Source organism: Psammomys obesus, unplaced genomic scaffold (genome assembly GCF_907164565.1).
Source record: "Psammomys obesus unplaced genomic scaffold, mPsaObe1.curated_primary_1811, whole genome shotgun sequence".
Classification (NCBI taxonomy): domain Eukaryota; kingdom Metazoa; phylum Chordata; class Mammalia; order Rodentia; family Muridae; genus Psammomys; species Psammomys obesus.
Window position 1 is genome coordinate 1,663,909 of NW_026585797.1, and position 13,465 is coordinate 1,677,373.

Here is a 13,465-nt window from a genome sequence, read left to right on the forward strand (position 1 = left end):
ATACACCTATGCAACAAAGATAAACACTACCTCAGAGTAAAGGGCTGGAAAAATGTCTTTCAAGCAAATGTTTCCAGAAAACAAGCGGGAGTAGCCATCCTAATATCTAATAAAATAGACTTTCAACCCAAGTTAATCAAAAAAGATAAGGACGGCCACTATATTCTCATCAAAGGAAAAATCCACCAAGAGGACACTACAATTTTGAATATCTATGCCCCAAATACAAGAGCACCTACATTCATAAATGAAACAATATTAAAGCTTAAGTCACACATTGATCCTAAAACCCTAATAGTGGGAGACTTCAACACTCCACTTTCACCAAGGGACAGATAAACTAGACAGAAAACAAATAAGGAAATAAAAACACTTACAGAGACCCTAAATCAAATGGACCTAATAGACGTCTACAGATCTTTTCATCAAAACTCAAGAGAGTATACCTTCTTTTCAGCACCCCATGGAAACTTTTCCAAAATAGACCATATAGTTGGTCATAAAGAAAGCCTCAACAGATACAAAAAGATTGAAATAATCCCTTGTATTCTATCTGACCACCATGGACTTAAGCTGGACCTCAACAACAACAGAAATAACAAACAGCCTACACGCACATGGAAACTGAACAACCTGTTACTCAACGACAGCTGGGTTAAGGAAGAAATAAAGAAAGAAATTAAAGACTTCCTAGAATTCAATGAAAATGAAGGCACAACATACCCAAATTTATGGGACACATTGAAAGCAATGCTCAGGGAAAAAATTATAAGTGCCTGCAAGAAGAAATTCGTAACATCACATACAAACAACTTAATGGCCCAACTGAAAACCCTAGAAAAAAAAAGAAGCAAATACACCCAAGAGGAGCAGAAGGCTGGAAATAATCAAACTCAGGGCTGAAATCAATCAATTAGAAACAAATAAAACTATTCAAAGAATCAATGAAACAAAAAGCTAGTTCTTTGAGAAAATCAACAACATAGACAAACCCTTAGCCAAACTAACTAAAAAGCAGAGAGAATCTATCCAAATCAACAAAATCAGAGATGAAAAGGGTGACATAACTACAGACACAGATGAAATTCAAACAATCATTAGGTCATACTACAAAAGCCTATATGCCACAAAATTTGAAAATCTAAATGAAATGGACAATTTTCTTGATAGATTCCATATTCCAACATTAAGTCAAGATCAGGTAGAAAGACTGAACAGCACTATATCTCCCAAGTAAATTGAAGCAGTCATTCACAGTCTCCCCTCCAAAAAAAGCCCTGGGCCAGATGGTTTCAGCGCAGAATTCTACCAGACCTTCAAAGAAGTGCTCACACCAATTCTCCTCAAACTGTTCCACAAAATAGAAACAGAAGGTACATTACCAAACTCATTCTATGAAGCAACAGTCACCCTGATACCTAAACCACATAAAGACCCAACAAAAAAAGAGAAATTCAGACCTATCTCTCTGATGAACATTGACGCAAAAATACTCAATAAAATACTTGCAAACCGAATCCAAGAACACATCAAAGATATCATCCACCACGACCAAGTGGGCTTCATCCCAGGCATGCAAGGGTGGTTCAACATAAGGAAATCCATCAATGTAATCCACCACATAAACAAACTGAAGGAGGAAAACCACATTATCATCTCCTTAGATGCTGAAAAATCATTTGACAAAGTCCAACACCCATTCATGTTTAAAGTCTTGGAGAGATCAGGAATAAAAGGCACATATCTAAAAATAGTAAAGGTAATATACAGCAAGCCTATAGGCAACATCAAACTCAATGGAGAGAAACTTAAATCAATCCCACTGAAATCAGGGACAAGACAAGGCTGCCCACTCTCTCCCTACCTCTTCAACATAGTACTTGAAGTCCTAGCCAGAGCAATAAGACAACTAAAGGAGATCAAGGGGATACAAATCGGAAAGGAAGAGGTCAAAGTGTCACTATTCGCAGATGATATGATAGTATATATGAGCGACCCCAAGAATTCAACCAGAGAACTCCTCCAGTTGATAAACACCTTCAGCAAAGTGGCAGGATACAAAATCAACTCAAAAAAATCAGAAGCCCTCCTGTATACCAAAGAAAAAATGGCCAAGAAAGAAATTAGGGAAACAACACCCTTCACAATAGCCACTTACCACATAAAGTACCTTGGGGTTACACTAACCAAGCAAGTGAAAGACCAGTTTGAGAAAAACTTCAAGTCTCTGAAGAAAGAAATTGAAGAAGATCTCAGAATATGGAAAGATCGCCCGTGCTCATTGATTGGTAGGATTAACACTGTGAAAATGGCCATCCTGCCAAAAGCAATCTGCAGATTCAATGCAATTCCCATCAAAATACCAACTCAATTCTTTACAGACCTTGAAAAAAAGATTCTCAGCTTCATATGGAGAAACAAAAAACCCAGAATCTCCAAAACAATCCTGTACAACAACAGATCATCTGGAGGTATCTCCATCCCTGATCTCAAGTTGTACTACAGAGCAATAGTAATAAAAACTGCATGATATTGGCATAAAAACAGAAAGGAGGATCAATGGAACCACATAGAAGACCCAGAAATAAACCCACACACCTATGAATACTCGATTTTTGACAAAGAAGCCAAAATCATTCAATGGAAAAAAGACAGCATCTTCAACAAATGGTGCTGTTCCAACTGGATGTCCACATGCAGAAAAATGAAAATAGATCTATATTTATCACCCTGCACAAAAGTAAAGTCCAAGTGGATCAAAGACCTCAACATAAAACCAGATACTCTAAATCTGTTAGAAGAAAAAGTGGAGAACAGCCTAGAACTCATTGGCACAGGAGACAACTTCCTGAACAGAACACCAACAGCACAGGCTCTAAGAGCAACAATCAATAAATGGGACCTCATGAAACTGAAAAGCTTCTGTAAAGCAAAGGACACTATCATCAAACCAAACGCCTGCCTACAGATTGGGAAAGAATCTTCACTAACCCTTTATCTGACAGAGGACTAATATCGAGTATATACAAAGAACTAAACAAGCTGAAAAGCAGCAAAACAAGTAATCCAATTAAAAAATGGGGAACAGAGCTAAACAGAGAATTCTCGACAGAGGAATATTGAATGGCAGAGAAACACTTAAAGAAATACTCATCCTCATTAGCCATCAGGGAAATGCAAATCAAAACGACCCTGAGATATCACCTTACACCCATCAGAATGGCAAAGATGAAAAACTCAAGGGACAACACATGCTGGAGAAGTTGTGGAGAAAGGGGAACCCTCCTCTACTGCTGGTGGGAATGTAAACTGGTAAAACCACTCTGGAAATCTATCTGGCGCTTTCTAAGACAATTAAGAATAGTGCTTCCTCAAGACCCAGCTATACCACTGCTATGTATATACCCAAAGTTTGCTCAAGTACACAAAAGGATATTTGCTCAACCATGTTTATAGCAGCTTTATTTGTAATAGCCAGAACCTGGAAACAACCCAGATGTCTATCAACAACGGAGGAATGGGTACAGAAATTGTGGTATTTTTACACAATGGAATACTACTCAGCAATCAAAAAGGAGGAAATCATGAAATTTGCAGGCAAATGGTGGGATCTAGAAAAGATCATCCTGAGTGAAATATCCCAGAAGGAGAAAGACAAACACGGTATATACTCACTTATATAGACCTATAAGATATGATAAACATAATGAAATCTATACACCTAAAAAAGATAATCAAGAGAGCAGGCATGGGGTAAGATTATCAATCCTCGTGTTGAAAGACAGAGGGGAAGCACATTGAACATTGACAGGAGTCAAAGTTCATGAGTCAAAGACTCATGACCAAACCTTTGCCAGAGTACAGGGAATCATAAGAAAGAAGGGGAGTTAGTCTGATGAGGAAAGGATAGGAGCTCCACAAGGACCAAATATATCTGGGCACAGGGTCTTTTCTGAGACTGACATGCAACCAAGGACCATGTATGAATGTAACATAGAACCCCTGCTCAGATGTAGCCTGTGGTAGCTCAGTAACCAATTGGCTTCCCATAGTGAGGGGAACAAGGACTATTTCTAACAGGAACTCAATGACTGGCTCTTTGGCCTCCCCACCCCCCAAGGGAGGAGCAGTCCTGTTAGGCCACAGAGGAGAGCTTTGCAGCCAGTCCTGAAGATACCTGATAAAACAGGATCAGATGAATGGGGAGGAGGTCCCCCCTATCAGTGGACTTGGCAAGGGGCATGGTGGAGATGAGAGAGGGAGGGAGGGACTGGGAGGGAATGAGGGATGGGGACAGGGCTAGGATACAGAGTTAATAAAATGTAACTGATAAGAAAAAAATAAAAGTAAAAAAAAGGGGGCAGGAAGGATATGAGGGAGGGAGGGTGGGATTGGGAGGGAATAAGGGAGTGGGATACACCTGGAATACAGAGTTAATAAAATGTAACTAATAATAAAAAGTAAATTAAATTATATTAAATAAATATCCAACAAAAGTCAGGACAACATGACCTAACCAGAAACCCCAAAAATACCAATGGCTACTCCAATTCATCGGAAATACAGGAAGATTATTTTAAAGCTATGCTTATCCAGTTATTAGAGGAACATAAAGTGGAAACAAACAACACTCTCAGTGAAATAGCCACACGAATGGAAGCAAATACAGAAGAAATGAACAAAGCTCTCAAAGAAACACAGGCAAATATAGCCAAACAAATAGAGGCACAAGTAGAGGCACAATCAGTGGCATATAGAGAGGAAATGAACAATAAAAAAAAAATAGAGACCATCATAGAGATACTGGAATCCACATTCAAACAGATGAAGGAAATGGTACAAGGCATGAAAATAGAATTAAAATCAATAAAGTAATCTCAATAGAAGAATATTGAATGGCAGAGAAACACTTAAAGAAAGCTCAGCATCCTTAGTTGTCAGGGAAATGCAAATCAAAACGACCCTGAGATTCCATCTTATACCCTTCAGAATGGCTAAGATCAAAATCTCAAGTAACAACACATGCTGAAGAGGATGTGGAAAAGGAGGAACTCTACTCTGTTACTGATGGGAATGTAAACTTGTACAACCACTCTGGAAATCAATCTGGCACTTTAGTGCTACCTCAAGATCCAGCTGTAGCACTCCTAGGTGTATATCCACAATATGATGAAGTATACAACAAGGACATTTGCTCAACCATGTTCATAGCAGCTTTATTTGTAATAGCCAGAACCTAGAAACAACCCAAGTGTCCCTCAACGGAAGAATAGATACAGAAATTATAGTACATTTATACAATGGAATACTAATCCACAATTAAAAACAAGGAAATCATTAAATATATTATTAATTTTTCAAGATGAGGCTATTATTTTAACACTTAGTTGCTATATGTATCCTTTCTCTATATTATTTATTATTCCACATTATTTCTGGAAACTTAGAAAATATATATCATTTCTAAGTTAACTCTAAAATAAGTCAACATTTATTTTTATTATCATAATTTTTATAAAATATTTGTTAGAAATTTTCAATGACTATGCCTGGCAGTAATTTTTTTATTTCTGAACTTTTGTTTGCAATCTAAGATTAATAAGAAAAAAATATGGACAAAAGACATTGAAATGTCCTTTGTGTTTTAGATGATATTACATTTGCTTTACTATTTGGTATGGACTTTGGTGTATGTTTTATGTTGATCATGCTTCTACTGTCATTTGCCTTTTACTTAAAAAGTAAATCATATTCTATAACTTATTTTTCCCTTGTTTTCTCTTCATCTCTGCTGCAGATTCTTATAAATCTACACTATACAGTAAAGTATAAATACATGGTTCTGTATTAATTTGAGTGATTTATGACCTGGGGGAGTAGAAAATTTTGAGTGGAAACCCAGAAGTATATTTTAAAATCCATCAGAGGTAACATTTTATCTCTTATGTTCTAGAGAATTTGGCAAATGACTTTTCATAGCATTTTTATCATAACGAACATTTATATGTACAGGTTTTTTGATAGGTGAACTATGTGGTCTCTGGTTTGATGTCCTCTATAGAAACATTTGCTATGTCATTTTTATCGATCTGTCATTGTAATTAGATTGTTTATGCTTTCTTAAATACATATCACTAACCAAAAAAATATTACGGGTTAAAAAGACAGTCATTTTTTTTTTTTACTGAATTTTACTTTTCAGAACATATGTGTATTACAGCACACACGCACACACGCACACACACACATATATAATGTTTTTGATACAAAGATCTTCCAATGAAAATGATAAAGGCAGTATGTGTCAGATAGCATATCCATATACAAGTACATACGCAGAATAACTGTTAGTTCTATCAATATTCTGTATTTAAAGTGATTTTTTTTCCTACTTGCATGATACTGTTTTTAAAGGGTAAAAATTATTAAGGAGACAACAATACGTTTTTTCAGATGTTAAAACAACAGCTCCTTGAATAGAAAAAATTTACAAGACCTGAAACATTTGAAAATAGTTATAGAACTCTTAGGTTTTTTTTCTCCTAAAATTACATGAAACCTATTATTATGAAGAATTTAATATATTCTCATTTTGTAGTGGCATTTAATATATAATAGAAAATAGTTTGGATACATACATTTTACTGCTGATTTTTTAAAATTTTATTTTATATAATCTGACCCACATTTCTGAAGTTCATTTCCAAAATTGCCAAGCCATCATACTACTGGATATTATTATAGTCATTATAACAACATTGTCCTAGATGAATTTGCATTTGCAATGCTGTTGCAATACTGTGTTGAAAAGAAGTCTGTTTGATCAACTTCAGTAAACATTCTGAGCGTTTGTAGAAAGCATCTTGCTGGCTTCATACATCAGGCATGATTTCAGTTAGAGGGCATTTCTTACAGAAAAGCCTTTGAAAGAGACTTTAAAGCACAAATTGTCTTTCTGCTTTGGCATCATTCCACTTGTCTTTGGTCTAATCCCAGAGAAACTGATACTCGTATATTTCTGAAGATTTTGAGAGAATTTAGATCATTGCTATTCTAGCTTAATCTTATTGTTTGTCATCCACCTTGGTTAGTATGAGTCCCAAGTGAGTTCAGAAAATTGAAATACTGAAATGATACCAATTGAAAAAATGATTGCTGTTACAGAGTATTAATCTGTAGAGTTCAAACTCATTAATCTAGATCACCCCCTTCTGAGATACCAGAAAACACAAAGGAAATGTTACTGAGTAAAGAGTCAGCTTGAAAAAAAATATGAGGTGATATTAAAATCAACTCTGAGGTGACATTATACAAAAAAAAGGGAATTTAACATTTTTTTAAGGTTGATTTTGCTTAGCACAGATTAGTGGTCCTCCCAAAGACAGGATTCAATTTTTTGTTTAGAATGTCTGTTCACTCAATGATGAAAATGACCAAAATTAAACACTACAACACTCCTGAAGGAAAATGAAGTTTATAAAAGAAATGGTTTTAGTTTCCCACTTTGTTTTAAATTCTTTAGCTTACGTCAATAATATAAAGGGTTTCTGTGTAATTTTTTTCCCCTTGTATCTTTCATTCAGATGTTACTCTTCAGGGATTTAGACATTGGTATTGAGGTTAGATAGCATTTGTCACTATAATAGCTGTGGCCATTTGGATGTCAAGAAAGGCATTTTTCAAACATGGTAGTTCTAATTTGGCAGGTGAGTCCTCAGCTGTTGTGCTGAACCATGAACTACAATGGAACAATGACAATGATATAATTGCCTATAATGCTTCTCAGAAATTTTCTGTAACACTGGAGAAGCAAATTCATAGAAAATTTGACATTTATTTTGAAAAATACATCTATTATCAGATTTCATGGCCATGATACTGAAAATGTAAAGTGACTGGATTTCTGGAATAAAGTAATATGGTTAAGGAAATATAATTTTGTGTTAAAAATAGATGTTATATTAGCTTAATGTACAGTGCCAAATTTTTATGGAAGACCAAATTATTTTGAATAAAGAAGAATGAGGAATTATATATATATCTTTGAGAATAAAAATAAAAGCATTTAATTGAAAAATAACTTTCAATACCAGATTTTTTTTCGGTTCCACGTGGGAGGTTTATTAGGGGAAAGGGGGAGAGGGGAGCAGAGAAAGAGTAAGAAACAGAGAAAGGAAGAGAGAGAGAGGAAGAATCAGGGAGCAGAAGAGGAAGAAGAGAGAGAGGGGAGGTCAATACCAGATTTTAAAACTGTCTAATAAAATATATTTTGGAGGATGTGTGTTAATTTACTTTGTTTTATATTTGACATAGAATTTCTTCAAGGATCACAAATATATTAATAATTCTATTTAATAATTTATATTTTCTTAAAACTTAGAGAGTGCTCTGAATTTTGTGTCTAGTAGGGCATAAAATAGGCCCAAAGTATGAAGAAAACATATTATAATGTATTGTTGTATTAAAAGGTTTTGAAAAATATAAGGCCATTTATTTTTTATTTCTTTATTACAATTTATTCATTTTGTATCCCTGCTGTAGCCCCCTACCTCATCTTCTCCTAGTCCCACCAACCCTCCCTCTTCTCCCCTTATGCACTTTCTTTAGTCCCCTGATAGGGGAGGTACTCCTCCCCTTCATTCTGAAAAATAGTTTATCAGGTCTCATCAGGACTTGCTGTGTCATCTTCCCCCATGGCCTGGCAAGGCTGCAATCCCCAGGGGGAAGTGATCAAAGGGCCTGACATTGAGGTCATGTCAGAGACAGCCCTGCTCTGCTTACTATGGAGCCCACTTGGAAACTGAGCCACCTAAGGGCTTCCTCTGAGTAGGGCGTCTAGATCCTTTCCATACATAGTCCTTGTTTGGAGTATAGGTCTCTGCAGGATTCCCTGGGCCTGGGATTTTGGCTCTGTTTGTCTCCTTGTGGATTTCCTGTCCCCTCTATGTCTTTCTATCTCCCTCTTCTTCCATAACAATTTTGCACTCTGTCCAAAGATTGGTTAAGCATCTCTGGTGTCTCCTTCGATACCCTGGTGGGTAAAGTCTTTCAGATGTCACATATGGAAAGCCCTGTCCTTTACAGAGTATTTTAATATATATTATCAGTAGAATTTTCTTATTTAATTTCTAAATATATAATATCTATATTTGAAATTGTGTTGTTTGGCTTTTTCCAAAAACATTTATTTTCACATTTATTTTTTTCAAATGCATTTTTTTTATTAATTACACTTTATTCACTTTGTATCCCCCATAAACCCCTCCCTCCTCCCTTCCTAATTCCACCCTCCCCCTTATTCATGCATACCCCTCCCCAATCCACTAATAGGAGAGGTCCCCCTCTCCTTCCCTCTGATCTTAGTCTATCAGATCTCATCAGGAGTGGCAGCATTGTCATCTTCTGTGGCCTGGTAAGGCTGCTCCCCCCTCATGGGGAGGTGATCAAAGAGCAGGCTAATCAGTTTATGTCAGAGGCAGTCCCTCTTCCCATTACTGTGGAACCCACTTGGACACTGAACTGCCATGGGCTATATCTGTGCAGGGGTTCTAGGTTATCTCCATGCATTGGTTGGAATATCAGTCTCAGGAAAGACCCCTGTGTTCAAATTGTTTTGTTCTGTTGCTCTCCTTGTGGAGCTCCTGTCCTCTCCAGATCTTACTATTTCCCTCTTCTTTCATAAGATTTCATGCACTCTGCCCATCAGTTGCCCGTAAGTCTCAGCTTCTGCATTGATAGTCTGCAGGGCAGAGCCTTTCAGAGGTCCTCTGTGTCAGGATCCTGACTTGTTCCCTCTTTTCTCCTTCTTCTGATGTCCATCCTCTTTGCTTTTCAGGATAGGGATTGAGCACTTTAGCAAGAGTCCTCCCTCTTGATTAATTCTTTAGATTTTAGTAGGTTTATCCTATATTATATGTCTATATGAGTGAGTTAAAGACATATTTTCACGTTTATTAATGAGCACGGATATGGATATGCACATATATGTTGATGCCAGTGGAGACCAGAAAAGGTTCTCAGATTCCCGTGTTACTGATAGAGGTTTTTGTGAGCCATCAATGTAAGTACTAAGAACCAAAATCTCTTCCTCTGAAAAAAAGCAAGCATTTATAACAGATGAGACACTTCGCCAGCCAAAAAAGTTCACTCATTACCTTAATAATAAAATAAATATATGTTAAAATTGTTTCTAAATGAATACTTATGAACATAGATTTGGAAGTTTTCTGAGAAATCAAAGATTAAAATATTTTGCCTATATACAGACACCTAGTAACAATTAGGAATTTTAAAACAAAGTTTTTCATGCCAGGCTGAAGAGATTTAACAATTTGATGAATTTAATTTGGTAAGAAAAATATGAAAGGAAACAAACAGGTGCTGAGTAATGGTACTGGAGAAAAGAGGGATTTATTATAATTCTTTCTACTACAGATATTTGTTTATTTTCATATATATTTAATTAATATTTCTCTCACTTTTATTTCAGTAATTAATTATTTTGAAGAAAAAATAGAATACTAATTATCAAGGTTGTTGGTCATTTTTTAAAATTTTTTATTGATTACACTTTATTCATTTTGTATCCCCCCCATAAGCCTCTCCCTCCTCCCGTGCCGATCCCACCCTTCCTCCCCTTTCTGCATGCATGCCACTCCCCATGTCCACTGATAGGGGAGGTTCTCCTCTTCTTTCTGATCTTAGTCTATCAGTTCTCATCAAAAGTGGCTGCATTGTCCTCTACTGTAGCCTGGTAAGGCTGCTCCCCCCTCAGGGGGAAGTGATCAACAACCAGGCCAATCAGATTATGTCTGAGGCAGTCCCTCTTCCCATTACTAGGTAAACCACTTGGACACTGAACTGCCATGGGCTACAACTGTGCAGGGGTTCCAGGTCATCTCCACGAATAGTCCTTGGTTGGAGTATGATTTTCTGGGAAGTTCCCTGTGTTCAAATTATCTTGTTCTGTTGCTCTCCTTGTGGAGTTCCTGTCCCCTCCAGCTCTTACTATTTCCCACTTCTTACATAAAATTCCATTCACTCTGCCCATCAGTTGGCCATCAGGCTCAGCATCTGCTTTGACAGTCTATACTGCAGAAGCTTTCAGAGGCCCTCTGTGGCAGGTTCCCAGGTTGTTTCCTGCTTTCTTCTGGCTTTCAGAGGCCCTCTGTAGCAGGTTCTGAGGTTGTTTCCTATTTTCTTTTTCTTCTGATGTCCATCCTCTTTGCCTTTCAGGATGGGGATTGAACATTTTAGTTAGGGTCCTCTCTTTTGCTTAGTTTGTTTAGATGTACAGATTTTAGTGGCTTTATTCTATGTTGTATGTTTATATGAGTGAGTATATACCATGTGTGTCTTCTTGCTTCTGGGACAACTCACTCAGGATGATCCTTTCCAGGTCCCACCATTTACCTGCAAATTTCATGATTTCCTTATTTTTCATTGCTGAGTAATACTCCATTGTATATATGTACCACAGTTTCTGCATCCATTCTTCAGTTGAGGGGCATCTGGGTTGTTTCCAGCTTCTGGCTATTACAAATAAAGCTGCTACAAACATGGTTGAGCAAATGTCCTTTTTGTGTACTTGCGCCTCTTTTGGGTATATGCCTAGGAGTGGTATGGCTGGATCTGGAAGAAGCGCTATTCCTAGTTGTCTGAGAAAGCACCAGATTGATTTCCAGAGTGGTTGTACCAGTTTACATTCCCACCAGCAGTGGAGAAGGGTTCCCCTTTCTCCACAACCTCTCCAGCATGTGTTGTCCCTTAAGTTTTTCATCTTGGCCCTTCTGATGGGTGTAAGGTGAAATCTCAGGGTTGTTTTGATTTGCATTTCCCTAATGGCTAATGAGGTTGAGCATTTCTTTAAGTGCTTCTCTGCCATTCGATATTCCTCTACAGAGAATTCTCTCTTTAGCTTTGTTCCCCATTTTTTAAGTGGATTACTTGGTTTTTTGCTTTTCAGCTTGTTTAGATCTTTATATATATTGGATGAGTCCTCTGTCAGATAAAGGGTTGGTGATGATTCTTTCCCAATCTGAAGGCATTCGCTTTGTTTTGATGACGGTGTCCTTTGCTTTACAGAAGCTTTTCAATTTCATGAGGTCCCATTTATTGATTGTTGCTCTTAGAGCCTGTGCTGTTGGTGTTCTGTTCAGGAAGTTTTCTCCTGTACCAATGAGTTCTAGGGTATTCCCCACTTTTTTTTCTAGCCGATTTAATGTGTCTGGTTTGATGTTGAGGTCTTTGATCCACTTGGACTTCAGTTTTTTGCAGGGTGATAAGTATGGGTCTATTTTCATTTTTCTACATGTAGACATCCAGTTGGACCAGCACCATTTGTTGAAGATGCTATCTTTTTTCCATTGTGTGGTATTGGCATCTTTGTCAAAAATCAGGTGTCCGTAAGTGTGTGGGTTTATTTCTGGGTCTTCTGTTCGATTCCATTGATCCACCATTCTGTTTCTATGCCAGTACCATGCAGTTTTTATAACTGTTGCTCTATAGTACAGCTTGAGATCTCCATCAGGGATGTAGATACCTCCAGAAGATCTTTTATTGTAGAGGATTGTTTTAGCAATTCTCAGTTTCTTGTTATTCCATATGAATTTGAGAATTTTTCTTTCCAGGTCTGTAAAGAATTGTGTTGGCAATTTCATGAGAATGGCATTAAATCTGTAGATTGCTTTTGGTAAGATGGCCATTTTTACCATGTTAATCCTGCCAAGCCATGAGCATGGGAGATCTTTCCATCTTCTCATATCTTCCTCTAATTCTTTCTTCAGAGACTTGAAATTTTTTTCATGCAAATTTTGACTTGCTTGGTTAGGGTTACACCAAGGTACTTTATGTCATTTGTGGCTATTGTGAATGGTGTTGTTTCTCTAATTTCTTTCTCAGCCCTTTTGTCTTTTGTATACAGGAGTGCTACTGATTTTATTGAGTTAATTTTGTATCCTGCCAGTTTGCTGAAGGTGTTTATCAGCTGTAGGAGTTCCCTGGTAGAGTTTTTGGGGTCACTCATATATACTATCATATCATCTGCAAATAGTGATAATTTGACTTCTTCCTTTCCCATCTGTATCCCCTTGATCTCCTTCGACTGTCTTATTGCTCTAGCAAGGACTTCAAGCACTATGTTGAAGAGATATGAAGAGAGTGGGCGGCCTTGTCTTGTCCCTGATTTCAGTGGGATTGCTTTAAGTTTCTCTCCATTGAGTTTAATGTTTGCTGTAGGCTTGCTGTATATTGCCTTTACTATGTTTAGATACGTGCCTTGTATCCCTGATCTCTCCAGTACTTTAAACATGAATGGATGTTGGATTTTGTCAAATGCTTTTTCAGCATCTAGGGAGATTATCATCTGGTTTTTTTCTTTCAGTTTGTTCATATGGTGGATCACATTGATGGATTTCCGTATATTGAACCACCCCTGCATACCTGGGATGAAGCCTACTTGGGCATA